The following is a 16,938-nucleotide window of genomic DNA, read 5'->3' as shown; positions in this document are numbered from 1 at the left end:
ATATATATATGTATATATTTATTCATTATGCATTTAGGGTTACATATGCATTACATGCGATTGTCCTACCTGGTTGATTATTGAACAGATTTTTGTTCTTCTAGGACATCCTCTATAGGTTCTTTATCCATTCCATTTCCTATGGCAAAATCATAGACCAATTCTTTACAATAGGGTCAAATTAGAAACTACAAGATCTTGTAGGAGATTAACCAATAAACTTGAAGAACATACTCATCTAGAAAAGGGTCAGGATTTTCATTGAACAATAAAATATTGTGTGGTACAAATGTGGAACTCTTTACTAGTTGAATATGGGTGTGCTCAAATTGAAGAATAACGGCAAAAAACAGATATGTTGTTCTCAATATTTCTAAACCTACACTAGTTATATTTCTAAACCTACCTTAGTTTTAAAGGAACTTAGATGGACAACATATTATTCTTGGATTGACTAGTATGTGGATTTGTGGTTGCTTTTAAATTCACAGATTGATTTTACCGTTTAGGAGATTTAGAAATGAGAAGCCAAAATGCTATCCAATTGAGTTTAACGGCAAAATGGTAAAGCAAAAATAAGTTAAGGGCGAAATGGAATAGGGAGACAACAACTAGTTAATTTGAAAAAATGTTGCTAAAAGAAACCTCTGATGTTATCCATGCTGACAGTAACTTATTGCGGTAAAAACAAACAAGCAAAGTTTCTTATTTTTGCAAACTAATCAGTTCCAAGTGTTCTTTTGGACACTCGGATACGTTTACAGAAATAATGTGTAATCAATTGCAAAGTTCACGCAGAGAATTGCTGAAGGAACTGCAAACAGGATACCGTTAGAAGAATGCTAAAATGCCATGCTCCTATTTCACCCCTCGGAAAGAATGGGACTGAAAACACAAAGGGAAATTCAAAAATATGTTGTTCCTCATGTAGATTAACATGATGGCAAGTGTTTAAGAAAGTGTGGGAAAGTGTACGCATACAAGTGTTGCATAAGAATGCCTATCAATATGTGTTCTAAGATCAGGAAAAACACACAGGTGTTGCAAATGAAGAAATGTCAAAATCAGGTATCAGTTCACAAAGTTTGTGCTGATACATTATCCAACAGTGATAAATTAGATTGCAAAGGCTTGAGAACTTGAAAACGTTTTCACTAACAAAGGAACAGAGGCAGTAGCGATTGTATATATAGCACTTAATTATCAAAGTAATTATTACTATAATGTCAATGGGACTTGTGTTGCCATATTTCGTGAAAAAACTAATCTCTAACTTTATTTTTGTTCTTAGATTTTGAAAAGCAGGTAGTGTCAAGTTAGTTACCTCTTGTCGAAGGAAAGAATTGGAAATAAATTTACAAGTTGCAGCCAAGGGAAGAATGGTAATTTTATTGCCAAGGATAAAAAGGTAATTTGACATTATTATATGACCTCACCAAACTAGGGTTTATGCATTCATTCATTAGGGTTTTAATGTTTCATGCTTTGATCTAGGGAAATCCTAATTGATTTGCTTTAAAGAGTTCTTGGAAACTACTTATTTTCAAACTTTTGAAGTATAGCTTGCAGGACACTTTGATTGATCGACTCATCAATTGAAGGCCACTGAATCCATGTTGATCGATCGACATAAAAATTGGATTGATCGAACCATCCGGAAAATCTCAGTTTCTTTTAAATCTAAAACTCTGAACCTTAATCTATCTACTACTATATTTTGTGTATAAATACCTTCTTATCTCAAAAATCTAAAAAATCCTAAGAAATGCATAAAATAAATGTATTAAGCATCATTGTGAGACTGGAGTGCATAAATTTTATTTTTTATTTATCATTCTGCAGTAGAATTGGTGAGTAATATATGAGTATTATCTTTACTGCTATTGAGTTAAATTGAAGTTTAACACAAACTACACTATCAACCAAGATTGACTGTACTATTGGTCTATAGATCAAAGACCTATTGAAGAAGAAGATTGCAAAATCTGTTGATGGAGCGGACCTATGTGCCTTGAGACTCGAGTGTGAGGTTGGTGGATCAGTCCGTGTCAAGACATAACAAGGTGTCCAGGGTATTTCGACCGTTAAACTAGTTTAATATCTCTTTCATATCCATGGTTTATCCCCTTTGGGGTTTTCACAAAAAAATCTTGGTAGGCCACTTGCTTAATTATATAATTATCATGCTTTTTGTTGCTTTATTTATTTTTATATGATGGGTTACAACATATTAATGGAATAATGGACTGGCTTATTTTTAATATATTATCTTAATTTGGTTTAATCTATCGGTAATTTAATTTAAAAAATAAAAAATAGTTAAAGTTAGTTAGCCTATAAGACCTACTCACACCCTCTTGGTCTACATCATAGTTATTAAGAAGCATGTATGAGGGCTTTTCTTGAATCTTTGGATGAAAAGGTATGGCTAGCTGTAAAGAATTGCTGGACAGAACCTACTAGAGGAGTTCCAAAATCTAAGGTGGATTGGTCAAACGACGAATTTACTGAGACAAATTATAACTCTAGAACACCAAATGCACCCTTCGTTGTCACGCCTACTAAGGAAGCTTGGGAAATTCCAGAGAAAGTACATGAAGGAACTATTTATGTTAAATCTCTAAGCTTTAGATATTAATTAAAGCTTAGAGAATCTTAGAATGGAAGAATGTGAAAGTTTGATGAGTTTTATGCCAAATTAAATGATATGGTTAAATGAGAATTATGTACTAAGAGAAAAGATCACCAAAATGAAGTTGTTAAAAAGATACTCAGATCACTTTTATTAGGTTTCATATAGAAGTCACTACGACTGAAGAAAGCAAAGATGTAGATACAATTTAGGTAGTTGACCTAGTCAATCGCCTTCAAACCTATGTGCTGAATTTCCCTCCTCCTAAGAAGAACAAGGACATAGAACTTAAAGCCATAAAAGAAAAAAAAATAGTGATAGCTCAAGGAGTGATGATAAAGAAGATATTGCCTTCTTAACTAGAAATTATAATAAGTTCTTGAAGAAGTCCAAGTAAAACCCTGAGGCTATATTTGGTATAACAAGAGGGAAAAGAAAAGAAAGGATAACATAAGTGAAAAGAAAAGAAAGGAAAGGAAAGTGTTAAACTCTCATGGTGTTTGGCTGATTAATGAGGGAAAAGAAAGGAAATGGATAGTTTTAGCATTTAATCGTATTTAGAGAAAGAAAGAAGTGGAAATTATTTTAATAAATTTACCACCATACCCTTTCACATTGAAAGGACAAATATATATGTAAGAAATGGTAAGAAGATTTTGATAAACATCATTCAAATTGTGTCAAATAAAAATAAGGGCAAAATCAGTATTAGAAAAGTTTGATTATCTGAAAGTGAAGGGAAAAGCTGAGGCTGGGAAAGCTGAGGCTATGAAAGCCATACTTTCTTATTCTTCATAATATGAAAGTGAAGAATCTTCAAGTGACTCAGAAGTTGAAGCTCAATTTGCCTTGGTAGGAATATCAAATACCTCAAATATAAATATTGGTAAAACAACTGAAGAATTAAAAAACTGAAACAGAAGAGTATGCTGAAAGTTTTACTTAAACTGACAGTAGACCTAAAAGAAGATGAAGCCCCAAGCAAACTTTAACTTGCTTTTAATGAATTATTTGAGGAGACTTTGCAAGCTAAGAAAGCAAATAGAGTCTTGGGGAAAAAGTAAAGAATCTTGAAAACACCTTGGAAGAAGTAGAAAAAGAAAATCTAAGAATTTGTATTTGATTGATGATCTAGAAAAAGAAAAGAAAGATTTGTTTAGAAAGACAAAATTCTTAAAACAAGAAGTTGGTGAAGCTATAAACCTAAAATCATAATATTTGAAGAAAATTGAAAGTCTAGAGAGTGAATTGAAGAAAAATAAGTAGCAGCTAAGTTCACTCAAGGATCTCAACACTTAGATAAGATACTTGCATAGGGAGTCTCCAAGAGATGAATCTGGTTTATGTTATCCTCAAGCTACAACTTCTAACGTTGTCTTAGTTATTCTCCCAGAACTAGCTAAGAAAATCAAGTGATAAGCTCTCCCACCTAAGAATGAAGTAAAAAAATAACCAGATTAAAGTTCCCCAAGTTCTTATTCAGAGGAGAAATGACTAAAAAAAATGAATTATCCGTCTCCAAAACTTGATTGTTCATATTGTGATAAACCTGGTCATTCTAGGTTTTCCTGTCATCAATTGCCTAGATCACAAACCTTGCACGAACTCTCTATCAGATTCTAGGATTTTGGTCCTCGCAGTATCAATTACTATTATTAATATGACGATACTTATCCAATATATATATATATGCTGATGATGATCATCATCGACTAGAACACTTGCCATCATGTTGATATCCATGAGAGCATATTATATAATTATCCTCAGTTTTCGGTCCCCTTGTGTTTGGTCTGTCTAAAGAACACATATCCGTATCAAGGAAAATGTGTGGCACTTCCAAGACACTAAAGATGCAATTCTCCTCAATTCAAACATTGGAGGGGGGTGGTGGTGGTGGGGAACATCTGTTAGGTTTTATGTCCTAACTTTATGGTTAAACTTCACTTCTTTTCTAGGTGTACTCATTTTAATCCATGCATGCAGAGGGGGATTTTAACATTGACAACTCAAAAGGTGAGTAGGTCTTTCATCAAAGTGCTATTGATAGCCTTAGCTACAAGAAATTTCGCCTCATTATAACCATAACTTAGTCAGCCTTTGGAATTAAGTCTTCATGTTGTTGAACTTCAATTTGATTAAACTGTTGCTGCCTCTAGTGTTAGTGTTTTGATGTCCTAGATTTATCCACACTCATTGCTAACTATGGAACGTTGTCATTTTCCTAGTCCAAGGTAGCTCAAACCCGATTTCATGAATTCCACAGATAATTTCCTTAACTGTGTTCACTGCCTAATTTGGCTGTTCACGTGAAAAGGAGATCTCACATCGCTTATTTGCTACTTCAGGACAACCTTAGCTTGTATTTTAGTGGGATTAGCTTGAACAAATTCCATAAGCATAGTCAAAATTTTATACAAGACAGGTCCAAGAATAATATTTTTAAGGTTTAGACAGGTCCAAGAGCTATGTTATGTCATGTATTTTAGAATTATTTTATATTAATTGGATAACAATTGTGTCCTACGGAAATCCTACCATCAAGTATAGGGTCAACAACAATTTCTGAGGTGTCAGCTAACAAATGAAGCTTTTCCACCAATTCTGTTAAAACATATGGGTGGTTTTTCAGTCAATAAAAAATAAAAAGAAAAAAAAGGAAGGCCTACATAGGTACCCTAGAATCAATGTTGTCACTTTTTAGAGTAAACCCTAAACTATTACAAAAATATGCAGATACCCCGTGCCGTTTGTGGACCATTACAATAGTGACAGAAATTTGACATTTTTGGACTCAAAATTTCTATAATACCCTTCTTTATTGATGATATTGACCTTCAATTATTTTTTTCTACCCATGATGTAAATGGGTTATCCATATTTTTCATCATATAGTATTATATATAGTCCTAATTTTATTGTCATTTTACAACCAATGTTCTTTTTATTTTTCATTTTTTGGGGATTCAAATGACAAATAAGTTGCAACTTTCAAATAGTTGAGGGGGCTAGTTGCATCACCAGGGGAAGTATTTACAAAACTGTGAAAGTTGATGGGTTTTTTATTTTTTGCATTTAACCCTACTTTTTATCAGTTTTTATTATTTGACTTAGATTTGAATAACGTTGTAAAGAAACCTAACCATTCGATAGGCATCAACATCTTATCAGGCTAGGAACTTCCCAACATCAAATAGGAAGAAGCTTCTCTACAAATTATGGCAAACATTTGGTTAGGTGTCCAAAAAAAGACAAATTTGGACAAGTTTCAGTGTAAAATAAAAAAATATAGTTCATTATATTAATTTGTAAAAAAATATACCAATAAATACTAGTCCAAAGGGTCCATTCTCTAAAGGGTCTAATGTGGGATATATTTTTATAATTAGCTAATTTCGTTGTCAAAACAAATCCGATCGAGTTATAATTTTTCGATTCACAATTTCAAAGATTAAAGATCGGATGCGGATTTGAAGAAGTTCAAGTGTTCATGATATACTACACTCCGAGATGATGAGAACAATGTTTTAGGAAGATTGAGAGGTAGTGAGAACACATTGGGAGAGTTTTGAAAGTTTTCGAGGAAGATTTACATTCTGTCCATTTTGAACTGGTTCCCAAAAGTACTGAACAAGTTTAAGATCAGCAGAGTTGAAAAATTCAAGACTGGCCATCTTGAACTGGTTCCCAAAAGTACTGAACAGGTTCAAGAGTCAAAGAGAGCCTTCGAAATTGTTTCTGGCCTTCTTGAACCGATTCCAACTTTCTTGAACCGGTTCAAGACTTCTGAAAGGTTATGGAAACTTACCTTTCTTGCTCTGTTTGATTCCTTTTGGGACCAGACTTCTTTCCAAGTCCTATGCACGAAATTTATCATATTTTCTGAGGGATTAGGACTTTCTAAACTCTATATAAACCTTGTCATACACATTGGTTTATTCATGGCTTTAGGGATCATCAATTATATATTTTGAGAAAGCTTTTTAGAGAGAGAAAATTCAGAAAATCAAATCTGATTGTTCTGAATTTATGAGAGCATACACATATATTCATGAGTGATTTAGTAATGCTGTTCTCTATCTCATCGGAATTGGAGTTATATTGAAGATTCAGATATTCCGTATAAAGAGCAGAATTTAATTCTTCTACATCGAGTTCAGATCTTGAAGAACAGAAGTAAAAGCGATTACACTTTGAAAGGGTTGGAGCATTCAAGGAGTGTTGTCTGATCTACCTGCTACTCTTCTACAAATATCAAGCATAAGCCTGAGGTCAAGTTGCTGTTGAACAGGGAGTCGCAAAGCCAGAGGATTGTCAACAATTGGCGTTTGGTAGAACAATAGGGTGTGAGGCAGAGTCAAAGTTCAGTGTACTTTGTTTCAAACATAATGGATCGGTTTACTTTGGACTGAATAGTCCACGAGGTTTTTCCTATGCAAACAGTTGACGTATTTTATCAACTAGGATTTCCTCGCTAAAAATCTTGGTGCAATCTCTCTAAACTTTTACTTACTTTACTTTTCAATATTTATATTTATGATTGTGAATGTTTAATTGATCATACAATTTAATCAATCATAAATTGAGTAAATTGACTTAATGATCTAGGTCATTAAAGGAGTGAATCACAATTAAAATCAACTCACTATTTCCGCACCCCGCGTAACTCTATTTTCACAATTTGGTATTAGAGCGGAATACTTGATATATATAGTAGATCATATTTGTTGATTTATTGTTGATTGTTTTTGCATTATGTCTGAAAATTCATCTGTTGATGTTTTACCTCCTGTTTTTGATTCTGTCACAAGCATGCGATTAAATTGAGTGGTCCAAGTTCAAAAAGGATTTTGAAAATTTGTTAGAGAAATTGAATTTTGCAGAACTTGATGGAGATATTTATAAATTAGAAGTTTCTGTTTCTAATAAGAATTTGGAAGAAATTGACCATAAGAATTTGAATCTTCTTCATAAAATTGATTTTCTGGAAAAAGAGCTTAAGAAGGTAAATTTGTTTAATAAATCACTGGAACTTAAAATTGATAATTTGAATAGTGAATTTGTTAAATCAAAACATCATGTTCAGAAAATTAATATTGACACTTGCAAAAGTGATAAGTTGAAAAGAGTAGTTGAGAATATTAGTAGTAACAAAGAATTAGCATCAACTTTAAAGGATTTGCATTTTCAAAAATCTAAAGATATTTTTGTGAACGTTGAAACCAAGCCTTGTGTTATTTCTAATACTCCCAAACTTATTTCAACATGTCATTTTTGTGGTGAAAAAGGGCATATCAAGTATAAGTGTCAGAAAAGAAAAATCAAACTAGAAAAGAAATTGAAAAATTTAGAAAGTTCACATTTGAGGAAGAAGATGATTAGGACTATTGAACCTTGTGACACTTTGCCTAAAACAATAAGGAAATCATTGCATAATGAATCTAAAATTGTTTGGGTAAAGAAAGAGAATTTTAAACGCCTTGCCATGCACACAGCACTTAGAGCACTTGGTCCATGTGATTGGTACTTTGATAGTGGTTGCTCTAGGCATACGATAGCGAATAGAACATTATTTACCACTTTTAAGGAATGCTCAGTTGGTATTGTTACTTTTGGTGATGGTAATGCTTTTATTATAAGTAGTAAAGGTAAGATCAAATTTCCAGGAATTGGGGAGTTAAAAAATGTTCTATATGTTAAAGGCTTAGCTGTTAATCTATTGAGTATTAGTCAAATCTGTGATGAGGAGTTTCAAGTCAATTTTACTCAACAAGGGTGTTTTGTAACTAATGAAAAAGGTGAATGTGTTTTGAAAGGAACTAAAACTTCTGATAATTGTTATGTTGTGTTTTCAGATCCTTCACTAATGTGTTTTTCTGCAGTTACTAATGAGGCAGTTTTATGGTATAAAAGACTTGAAAATGTGAATTTTAATGATTTAGTGAATTTGTCTAATAATGATCTTGCTCGAGGTTTGCCTAAATTGAAGATGCCCAAGAATGAAATATGTGGTCCATGTCAATTAGGAAAACAAATTAGAGTGTCACATAAGAGACTTATTCATAAAGTCACTTCTCGACCTTTAGAATTGATTCATATGGATTTGATGGGTCACATAACACCTGATAGCATTGGAGGAAAAAGATATATGCTTGTTATGGTTGATGATTTTTCTAGATTTATTTTTGTCGCATATTTGAGAGAAAAATCTGATACTTTTGTGAATTTCAGGTCTATTTGCCAACTTATTCAAAATGAGAAGAGATATCGAATTAATCGAATTAGAAGCGACAATGGAGGTGAATTCGAACCTAAGGAATTTATGGAATATTGTGATAAGAATGACATTAAGCATAAGTTTTTAGCACCTAAAACACCACAACAGAATGGTGTAGTTGAAAGGAAAAATAGGACAATTGCAGGTATGGCACGTACTATGCTTCATGAGAATAAAATTGAAAGTCACTTTTGGGCTGAATCAGTACATACTGCTTGTCACATCTTAAATAGAGTTTATCTTAGACCTGGAACTAAAAATACTTCATATGAATTGTGATATGATAGAAAGCCCACTGTTAAATACTTTAGAGTCTTTGGAAGTAAATGTTATATCCTTAAAGATAGGGAACACTTAGGAAAATTTGACTCTAGAAGTGATGAAGGTGTGTTTTTGGGTTATTCACAAACAAGTCAGGCTTATAGGATTTTTAATCCTAGAACCAAAGTGGTTATAGAGTCGATTAATGTTGTATTTGATGATACAAAATCTAAGATAATCTCTTCTCAACTTGATGAAGAAGAAACTAATTTTGAAATTGCAGGTGAAAGGAAATAACCTACAACTCATGAGGAAGAAAGAGTTGAGAATTTAGGTGGAAAAGGTGAAGAGGTTGAAGAAGATGAAGATGAGGAATTAGAGGTCACCACTGATGAACCTATAGGAATTCCTACACCATCTCTAGATATTCCCACATCTAGCAGTTCTAGAGTTCGATCAAGTCATCCAGTTGACAAAGTGATAGGACGATGGGATCAGCATGGTACTAGGAGTACAGTTCGTGATCATGTAGGACATTCATGCATTGTAGATGACATAGGACACTCATGTCACATGGCTCAGTTTGAACCTAAGAATGTTGATGAAGCTCTTCAAAGTTCTGATTGGCTTATGGCTATGCAAGAAGAATTGCTTCAATTTGTGAAAAATGATGTTTGGGAATTAGTGCATCGACGTATTGATGTTAATATCATAAGGGCCAAATGGATCTTTAAAAATAAACTTGATGAACATAGTCTTGTGATGAGAAATAAAGCTAGATTGGTTGCACAAGGATACACTCAAGTTGAAGGAATTGATTTTGATGAGACTTTTGCACCTGTTGCTAGACTTGAGTCTATTCGACTTCTTTTTGCTCTTGCATGTCACTTTAAATTCAAATTGTTTCAAATGGATGTGAAAAGTGCTTTTCTAAATGGTATTTTGCATAAAGAAGTTTATGTAGCACAACCAATAGGTTTCATTGATCCACAAATTCTGATTTTGTGTTTCATCTTAAAAAGGCTCTTTATGGTTAAAGAAAGCACTTAGAGCATGGTATGAGAATTTAACTTCTTATTTAATGCACAAGGGCTTCAGAAGAGGAGGAGCAGATAAAACATTGTTTATTTTCAAGAAAGGAAAAGATTTTCTTGTTGCTCAAATATATGTGGATGATATTATTTTTGTGTTACATGTGATAACCTTGTTCATAATTTTTCTACAGATATGAGTTATACTTTTGAAATGAGCATAGTTGGTGAACTAACTTTCTTTCTAGGTCTCCAAGTGAAACAACTTGATGATGGGATTTTCATATCTCAATCAAAATATGCAAATGAGCTAGTTAAGAAATTTGGTATGAAATATTCAAAGTATGTTCAAACTCTTATGAGTACTTCATCCAAATTGGATAGAGACTCTGATCCTAGCTAACAAGGTTGATCATTACTTGTATAGGAGTATGATTGGTAGCTTATTATATTTGGCAGCAACTAGGCCAAATATTTCATTTAGTGTAGGTGTTTGTGCTACGTATCAAGCTGATCCTAGAGAACAACACATTCTTGCAGTCAAGCGTATTATTCGATATGTCAATAGTACATTGAATTATGGATTGTGTTATTCTTCTGAATCTAACTCTGAGATTGCAAGCTATACTGATGCTGATTGGACTGGTAACAAGGATGATAGAAAGAGTACTTCAAGTGGTTGTTTCTATGTTTATACTAATCTTGTTTCATGGTACAGCAAGAAGCAAAATTGCATATCTTTATCATCTTGTGAGGCTGAATACATTGCTACTAGAAATTGATGCACACAATTGCTTTGGATGAAATAGATGCTTCTGGATTATAGAGTTGATCAAGGTACTATTGCTATCTTTCGTGATAATACTAGTACAATTAATATTTCAAAGAATACAGTTTTGCATTCTAGGACTAAGCACATTGACATTCAACATCACTTTCTTAGGGAACTTGTTAAACAAAATGTTATGTCTTTGGAAAAAGTGCACACTGATCAGAATTTGGCTAATATTCTCACTAAACCATTAGATGTTCCTAAGTTTTCTCATTTTAGGAAATCTATTGGTGTATGTTGTCTTGATTAGATGCATTGAAAAAGCATAGTCTAGAAAGAATTTTCATGCATATCTTGAGAGTCTAGATTATGTTTTTGGGAAGTTAAGCAAACCATATTGATTGAGTATGTTGAACACAAGGAGTTTAATGACACATGGATTATCTGTGAAAAGCATACAATGGCTATGAATTAATAAAATTAGTTTTGCTTACTTATTTCGTATAGTAAATTGATGAGTACTGAAAAGGACCTTATCCTATCTTATTTTTCCGTTTTAGTATAATTTCATATTATTTCCCTTTTCAGGCACTTATCCACAAAATAAGTTAATTCAGCTGAATTAGAGAATAAAAGATGCAATCTCAAGCTTAGTGGAAGAAAGGAGCAAAGTGGAAGCAAAGTGGTGAAAAACAGGTATTTTCGATCAATCAGACCAAGCTCAGATCGATCTCACAGTGATCGTTCCAACCATGCCAAGATGGATCGAACCTCTTGTCCTTATCCTCAGGAAATTCCCATCTTCGATCGATCCAACATTACTTTAATCAATCGGACTTTTTTGATCTTATTCCCACCTACCACTTTTGTCCTTTTCCCAAAATATCCAAAAAATATCTCAGATTTGTCATTATCCCAAAACGGCGCCGCCATGGTTCGATCGATCTGACCACCCTTGTGATTGATCGAACCTCCTCAAGTGTGAGAAAAACAGAGTTCCAGCCAATTAAAAGGTGTGCTTACGGTGCAATCATTTGGAGGTCCTAGTGCATAAGGTCTGACCATTGGGTGTGACACTTGAGCTACCTATATAAGGATTTTAAGCCATTTTACACATAGACAATCTTAGAAAAAGGAACCATACACACAAGAGAGATTGGAGGAGTCTAGAGATTAGAGAGACACACACCATTTAGGAGTTCTTCCACTCATCTAGGGTTTCCATCAAGGAGGAGAATATCATTCCTACCATGGACATGGCCCTTGAGGGTTGGATGACTACATCAATGAGTGGCTAAACTATTCTCTTGGGGCTAAAAATAGTCCTAAGCATGCCTTCTAGACTTTAATGTTTTGTATTTTGAGTGGATTTGTGTTGTAATTCTTGTCTTGACATTTGATTTATATATGAATCTTGTTTCTACAATGATTTGTGTAGTTTAATACTTCTAATTGATCATTTTATTCTATTCATATGTCTATCTATGCTAGAATAGATGTTCATGTGTTTATCTTTAGGTTTTGTAATATTGATGCATGTCTATGTGTGTTGATGCTATGAATCTAATGATTGCCAAGGCATGGTGCTTTAATGGAATACTCTTGTGGTTTGTTTGATGGTTCATACTCATTTCTTGATGCATTGTGCCTTTTCCTTAATTTAATTAGTTTAATTTTCATGTCCCTAGCTTAGTTGTAGTGTAGTAGCCTTACTTTCTTAGATGGGAGGACAATCCATGCTTGTTGTTTGCTGTTCTATGCTTATGAATGCAAGTAATATATTTCTGTAATTTGATGATGTGTATTGATTGTGGACTTAAAGGAATGAATAATGGCTTAATTTGATATGTTGTGTTATTCACTAGTTTGTCTAGACAATGTATACTTAATTAGTCATCCATGCTTGTTGATTCAATCAATGACAATAATATTGCAACATATAATCCCCCTCATTCATTACACATTGTGTGTCTAGGAAGGTGATGTTTAGTGGTAACCTCTCTTATATTCTCTACACTTTATTCTACTTCAATTGCTTTACCTTGCATCAATTTAGTTGACATTGTAGTTTAATTAACCAATCAAAACATCGCTGATCACTCGACCTACTAATCCAACCTTGATTTCCAAACATAATACACTCTATTTCCCTTGGGACGATCCCTACTCACCCTAACTATATTTATAGTTAGAAGTGGTAATGGCAATCTCTAAATTTAAACTTGGCCACACTACACTCCATTTTGTGCTTCGTCCTAGGCGCGCACCAAGTTTTGGTGCCGTTGCCGGGGATTTGGCACCGTCGTATTTTGATAATCAATTAGAAATTAGTACTCTTTTGATCATATCTTTATTTTTATTTTACTTTGGTTACTTATTGTGTTTTTTCTTGATTGACTAGGTGAATTGAGCCAAGAGAACTGAAGCGAGGGGAATTGCGAAGGCAAAGAGCCAAGCTAAACTAAGCATAAAAAAAACTAAAATCTAAAAAAATTTGCAAAGCAAAGCAAGGCAAAAATTAAAATTAATTTGAAGTTGCTTAAGGACCCTTTGTGAGCCTTTCTAAACTCTTTCTCTGGTTAAATCGTGAGCCCGCGTGGAGGCAAGTCTTTATTTTCTTAGATAGATCCTGAGCCCGCGTGGAGGCAATTTAATTTTTCTTGCGTATTGTTCAAAACATAGGAGTATGGGATCATTGTATGTGGAGGATTGTTGATTGTTGATTGTTGATTTGTTGCGGAGGAGAAATGATTGCTACTTGCTTGTTGCCTCTTTTTGTTTTGTTTGTGCATGCATGGTCGTAGGTCGTTAAATCCTATCTTGTCCCACTTAATTTGAATCTTGAATCCATTGTTCATAATTCTAAGGGAAGGGGTAATTCTAGTCATTCCATTTCATCAATGGAAGACATCAATGAGGACCATGTGGAGGACCTTGGTCACATAGACCAACAAGGTATCCTCCACCCTAATGTGCATCATGATAACATTCAAGTATCATTAGGCATGCCAAGACCTTTAATTCCATCACAACAAGAAGGCAATGTTCCATTGGGAATGCCTCGGCCAATTTTTGCTCCACGACCTCCCGTTGCTCAAGTTAATCAAGGTGTTTATGTAGCACCACCGGTTGTGAATCCTCCTATTGCTTTGTGTGACCATTATGTGCCAAATGAATATAATGCACCTACATGCATTCAATTGCCCCCATTTAGAGCACATCACTATGAAATTAAATCGCAAACTATTTAAATGCTTCCCAACTATCATGGACTTCCAAGTGAAGAACCTTACAAGCATTTGGATGAGTTTCTTGAAGTGTGTTCCACCGTGAAATACACGGACATGCCGGAAGAGGTTTTAAGGCTAAAACTCTTCCCTTTCACCCTTAACGATAAGGCAAAATATTGGTTCAATAATCTTAGACCTTTTTCGATAACTTCTTGGGCAAAAATGTAACAAAAGTTCTTGAAAAAATATTATCCGGTTTCAAAGACCAATGCAATGAGAACCTCAATTCGAGAATTTTCTTAAGGGGATGGGGAATTGTTTCACAAGGCATGGGAGCGCCTCAATGACTTGCTTAGGAAGTGTCCACATCACTACATTCCTAAATGGCAATTAGTGCAATTTTTCTTTGAAAGTTTGTTAGATAATTTTAAAGGAATGGTAGATGCTTCCATGGGTGGTTCATATCTTGATAGGCATGAGGATGATGTATGGCGTCTTTATGAAAGCATGAGTGAGAATTCAATGCATCAATCTTTGTCTTCCAAAAATGGTAGAAATCTAGGTAGAAGGAAGAACGTCGGCTTATATCAAGTTGACAATTCCAATAACATAGCCGCCGAAGTCAAGTCTTTATCTCGAAGGTTTGATCAATTTTTGATCAACCAAAATTCGGTGAACCAAGTGTCTTCCTCCCCTGATCATTCTCATCACAATTCCAATGAATCTTGCATGACTTGTTCTAGTGTCTTACATTCTACTTCCAATTGTCCCCATGGACATGTGCAAAGTGAAAATCATGAACAAGTGAATGTCGCATTTGTCAACCAAAGGAATAATCCCTATGGCACACATTACAATCCCGGGTGGAGGAACCATCCAAACTTCTCTTGGAAAAGCCAAGGGGAAGGCTCAAACCCTCCCCAAGGTGGTTTTTAAGGCAAGTATGTTCCGCCCCCAATGCAAAGCTAAGGTTCCCAAAGTTTATAGATCATCTTTTCAATCATCACATGGAAACCAATTTTCTAACTCTCATTTTTCTAATCAACCATTATATTCTTAAGGAAATTGTAGGAGTCCCGCTTTTGAGGAAAAAGTGTTGACTGCTTTGGGTACGTTGGAGGCAAACACCCAATTACTTCATTCCCACGCTCAATCCATTGCGAAGCTAGAAACCCAAGTTGGGCAGATAGCTAGTACCTTAAATGCTAGAGAAAAAGGGAAGATGCCTTTAAATCCACCCCCCAAGCAACAATTTGCTATGGAGACCAATTCCTCATCGGAAGGTCACACGATTGAGCATGTCAATGCGGTGACGACCTTGAGAAGTGGAAAAATTGTTGACAATCAAGTTGGTATCCAAAATGAAAAGAGTGAACCAATGCAACCGAAAGTTGACACCCGTCCCGTCTCACATTCTATTCCTCTTTCATTGCATGTGCATGATCCTCATTTTGTTGACAAAGTTTTGAAAAATGATTTGAAAATTCTTGTGTTGAAAGTAATTCCAAAAAGGATTTTGAAAAGGTTTACGAGCCAAAGGCTCCATTTTCGGATGCCTTAAATGGATCCAATTCTCTTGAAAAACAACAAGGCAAAGTGAATGACATTTGTTGAAAAAGAGATATTTGGTTTTAATAAGACCAGATTTTCGGGGATATGATAGGCATGTAAATATAGATAGTCAATGACTAAGATTAGGAAATTCTGTTAGTGTACAACCTGTAGTTCCAGCCTATAGTCAGCCTGCAGTTTCCTTTGTTAGCCCCTTGTATTACCTATTTAACTAAAACATTGTAAACCATTCAAAGTACGGCAATATACAGATTCTTTTCAATCTTGAACTCGCCTATTTGGTATCAGAGCATCTTACCGATTCTTTTGGGAAAAAAAAACCCTAGCCGTCCCTTTTTTTTCTCTCTTCCAAACAACCCTAATCACCATGTCTGATGACGAACCTGAGTCTAAGACCAAGACCTTTGAGTCCCAAGTCCAAAACTCTCAAACACACTCGGTCCAGATTACCACAATTCGGCTAAACGGTGAAAACTTCCTTCGTTGGTCCAGTCCGTGCGGATGTATATCCAAAGTAGAGGCAAAATCGGCTACCTGACAGGAGAAAAGAAGGAACCGAAACCTGAAGATCCATCCTACTTGACCTGGGATGCAGAGAATTCGATGGTGATGACTTGGTTGGTGAATTCTACGGAGGAGGACATCGGTTCTAATTATATGTGTTACCACATAGCAAAAGAACTCTAGGACAATGTCAACCAGATGTATTCAGACCTGGGAAATCAGTCTCAAGTCTATGAACTGACACTGAAACTCGGAGAGATCCGTCAGGAAGATAACAGTGTTACAAAATATTTCAACTCTCTAAAACGTTTGTGGCAGGACCTTGATTTGTTCAGCGATTATGAGTGGAAATCGCCCGAAGATTGCAACCATTACAAAAAGAACGTGGAAGACAACCGCATCTTCAAGTTTCTCATTGGACTCAATATCGAGTTTGATTAAGTGAGAGGCAGAATAATTGGACGACAGCCCCTGCCTTTAATCGGTGAAGTCTTCTCCGAGGTTCGAAGAGAGGAAAGTCGCAGGCTAGTCATGCTTGGAAAAAAGTTATCAAATGGTACTGTTGAGACCTCTGCCTTGGTCGTATCTGAAGCGAATATTGGCAGAAAACATAATGAAAAGCCCCGTCTTTGGTGTGACCACTGCAACAAGCCTCACCA

At 34.8% G+C, this 16,938-nt stretch overlaps 1 protein-coding gene across 2 annotated transcripts in view; it reads right to left on the bottom strand.

Moving 5' to 3' along the window:
- LOC132303414 (truncated transcription factor CAULIFLOWER A-like) overlaps window positions 1-16,938 on the bottom strand; it is a 45,924-nt gene that overhangs the window by 793 nt on the left and 28,193 nt on the right. The window lies entirely within an intron of this gene.

Source organism: Cornus florida, unplaced genomic scaffold, assembly GCF_030987335.1.
Source record: "Cornus florida cultivar Cherokee Brave unplaced genomic scaffold, ASM3098733v1 CherokeeBrave_3.0.0_Hap2_Chr04, whole genome shotgun sequence".
NCBI lineage: Eukaryota > Viridiplantae > Streptophyta > Magnoliopsida > Cornales > Cornaceae > Cornus > Cornus florida.
Note: the sequence above shows the minus strand (reverse complement) of the source record. Positions and strands in the feature narration are given on the sequence as shown.